Genomic DNA, 3,589 nt, shown 5'->3' with positions numbered 1-3,589 from the left:
AATTCCTCAATTTAAGTTATTTCAGCTGTTGTAATCATACACCTGATATGCTTGATTTGAAACTGGGTAGTTTTTTAAGGTTTAGTTGAATGAGGGAATTATTAATTTATCACAATTTCCAGACTAATATTAAAACTGATGGTAAGAATGAAAAATTCAAATAAAATAACAGAAACCTCTAATTACGGTGTGCAGCGTTTGCAGTTACAAAAGCAACACTTTCCATTTTTCCCATCGTAAGGACTTTGTCACCAAAATAGTAAACTATACAAATTGGATTGCAGCAATTTCCACTGTTATTGGTAATTTTTTAATAGGAACACTTTCCATTAATGCTTGAAAACTACGAACTACATTTTATTTTGTATCTTCTCAAATTAGTTGGAGAACATCTATTGTAAAGCTGTCAGCACATCTCTAACATTACTTTGCCAGGATCCACCTGCTCTATGCTGCCCACTACAGGAAATGCAATATGGTAATAAGAAATATAATAGAAGGTTACTTTAGTACAATCTCATAAAAAATATACTCTGACTCTACTTCGATGCTAAATGTGGTGTTCTTGCAAGAGATACAGACTGATTAGTGGCAATCAAATTTATCAACTCTAAAGGACATCAGTAAGAACAGACAGGACCAGAAATTTTATCTTGGTGATCCACATGCCAGGATTGGCGCGGCAGAGGATGGAGTGTGGAACTTAGTGATTGAGGCGCAGCCTGCAGAAATCTCAACTTCTGCGCTAGAGATTAAATACGAGGATCAAAATCAACATAAACAACACCCCTTTTTAAAAAGTCATGTAAACACAAATGATTGCTGCAACTAGAAAACAACATTTAAAATAAATTATTCTTGTGATGCATATCTGTTTCAACAAACAAACCTTTCTTTAAACCTTTACGTTACTCTTACAAGCAAATACCGTTAATAGCTTACTTTTGTCTTACATTTTTCTAATCACAGGAAAATTGAAATGTAAGTAATCTGATAAACATCAAGTTTTACGTTTATGCTTTTGACCGCAGGGTATACACTGTTAAGAATTTAAATTCTATTCATCAGATATACTTTCGGACTCCATTTTGAAGATAGCCTCTTCTACAGAAAAGGAATTTTAAAAAGTCAATTCTCCAGTTTCTCATCACATCTTTTTTTTTTTTCTTAAAAAAAGGCTTTTAAACATTAGTATCACTCCAAGTCTTTAGCCTTTGATACTTGCTCTGAAAAGCAAAACACACTATTGTATACGTTAGTGTATGCACACACACACATTAACAGTGACATAAAAGTGGAAACCGCCTCTTGAAAAGTAAAAATGTCATCCCTCCATTCTGCCCTTAAATGAGAAATAAAGACAATAGATTTGCCCACTGCAGACTGGGACACCAGAAAAGACATTCTAAGTCTAGCCTGAGACAATATTAACCTTCTATCTTAAGTCCCAACTCGGACGATTTAAATTTCAGTGTACGTGCCTCCGTTCCCACTCTTGCCCCATCAGCTCCATCAGCACCGTCATCCCCAGCTCGGATCCCGGCCGCCACCCGCTAGGGCCGCCGGAGTCCACGAATACCGCCCGCTCCTGGCAACCGAGCTCCCCGGTTCCCGGCCGACCACGAGTTCCTGGAGCAGCAGCCTCCAGGCTTCCCGAAGCCCACGATTCAGGCGAGCGGTGCCGACCGGGCCGTGGACTGTTGCATTTTAAAACTACAGAAAAGTCTCATTGCACGACAGGCGCGGCCGAGGTGGCCCAGGACACCCTCCAAGAGATCGCGGTCAGCTGCCGGGAGCGTGGAAGAGCAACCAAAGCCACTAAGGCGCCGCGGCAAGTCCCCGGAGCAGTCACCTCAGCTTTCCGTTCTCCCTCTAGTTATACCCCACAGGCTTCTGGCGCTTCCTTCGAGAAAATGAAAAACTAAAAATGCGTAGAGGTGGAAGTCGTTGGCATTTTCCGTTTAATGTGATCCCCCAGGCTCCATCCCTTAAGTGGGGTTTCCAAACTCGGATGCATCCTCAGCAGAGGTTTTCCGTGTTGACAGATCTCTCACCTCCCACAAAATGGGGCCGGGGAGGCGGACGCTGTCTCCTCTATGGGCGCCGCCATTTTGTGAGGCGGCGGCGGCGCGGCGGCAGGAGCCCGGGGTGTGTATAATGGTTGAATAGAATGACCCCCCTCTAGGGAATCCCCGGCACTGACGGTTACGTAAGGGGCTGTGCGCAAGTGCGGCGCTTAGGGAATCCGCACAGCCCGGGCCACGCAGCTCCGAGCCCACATCTCCACTCCCCCTAAGAGGACGGGTGGGGGAAGGGACAGCTGACCGAGTGTTCCTAACAGCAGTCTCACCCCTAGTCTCCCGCGGCCGCCGAGCTTCTCCACCTCCCCGAGCCGGGTCTCCGCCCCTCACAGGCTTCCGAGACACTCACTGGCCCTGGGGTGTCAGGAACTTCCTAGCCACAACCTTATTCCGACCCCACTTAAGAGACAAACTTTAGTTGGGAAATAAGTCCGTTTCCTAGAGTGAGCACCGGAAGCACGCTGCACTATATTACATAATTTTTCACCTCCAAAGCAATGTTCCCATTGGAACGACTACCTGAAATAACCCATCCAGACCCTTACTACCCTGTGACCTTGCGTTAGGCAGTGACTTTGCCCGTGGTGGCCGTCACTAAAATGGGAATAATAATACGCTTCACGTACTGTAATCTTAACATTTGTAGCAAAAAGCCGGCTCCAACACCCTTCGTAAATGCAAATTTAGGTGGTAGTATTTGTTGAGATGTTTTGACTATCATTTAAACAAAGGGTTTTTTTAACTTTCAAAAATATTTTAAACGAGGATTACATTTAAGACATTTGAAAGCAAGGAAAAATGTTTTATTCGATATTTATTTTAAATGCAGCAATCTTGAAGAGACCTTACTATAAAAATGTAAACGTTAATTATTGTCGAAGTTCGACAGATTGCTTCCCAACCAGTTTAGTTAGCTTGCATAACTTTGGTCATAGAATAATCCAGTTTGATATGTGAAGCCAACCAGCGGCAAGATGTATTAACAGCATTACTCTATTTCCACAGAACTAGGACAGACAGTTCACAATGTATTTAACGTATAGTTTGCTAAAGTTAGCGTGTGGATAATTCATAGAAAATGTGCTAACCAGGCCCCAAAATACTAGCATAAGGCTCATAAAAGCCGATTCCTTTAGACTTTACAAAAAGAGAAGGTAACACATTGACTTTATTCCGATCTGTGAATGTTGCGTAGCGTGAGTAGCTGCCCCGGTGAGCTTCCTTTCCCTTCAGAGCGCCACACCGGTTCTATCGGGCGGGCGGGGACTCCGAGGCGGGCCTTCTAACAGCCGGGCCGGGGACGCGAACATCGCCTCCACCCCTAACCCTGGAACAACCGGTAGTGGCCGTTTCCCCGCGCCGCCCCCCTTTCCGCCGGCTTTGTGTGTGTGTGTGAAATGTGCGGCACATTGCAGACGAACCCTAAGCCCGGCGAGCCGAGTCTATTGTTCCCCGCGAGGAGCTGCCGGGGCGGTGTGGAGCCAGGCGCAGTGCCGCGGCCGGCCCTC

At 45.4% G+C, this 3,589-nt stretch overlaps 1 long non-coding RNA gene across 1 annotated transcript; it reads right to left on the bottom strand.

Moving 5' to 3' along the window:
* Window positions 1-291: 291 nt before the first annotated feature.
* On the bottom strand, window positions 292-2,486 carry LOC105544871. Its single transcript, XR_001006833.1, has 2 exons — window positions 1,482-2,486; window positions 292-740 (listed from the first exon to the last, which is right to left on the bottom strand). It is a non-coding gene; the product is annotated as an uncharacterized LOC105544871 (long non-coding RNA).
* Between the last annotated feature and the right edge of the window lie 1,103 nt (window positions 2,487-3,589).

Source organism: Mandrillus leucophaeus, unplaced genomic scaffold (genome assembly GCF_000951045.1).
Source record: "Mandrillus leucophaeus isolate KB7577 unplaced genomic scaffold, Mleu.le_1.0 Scaffold1089, whole genome shotgun sequence".
Lineage (NCBI taxonomy): Eukaryota > Metazoa > Chordata > Mammalia > Primates > Cercopithecidae > Mandrillus > Mandrillus leucophaeus.
The sequence above is the reverse complement of the archived record's forward strand: the minus strand, read 5'-3'. Positions and strand labels throughout refer to the sequence as shown.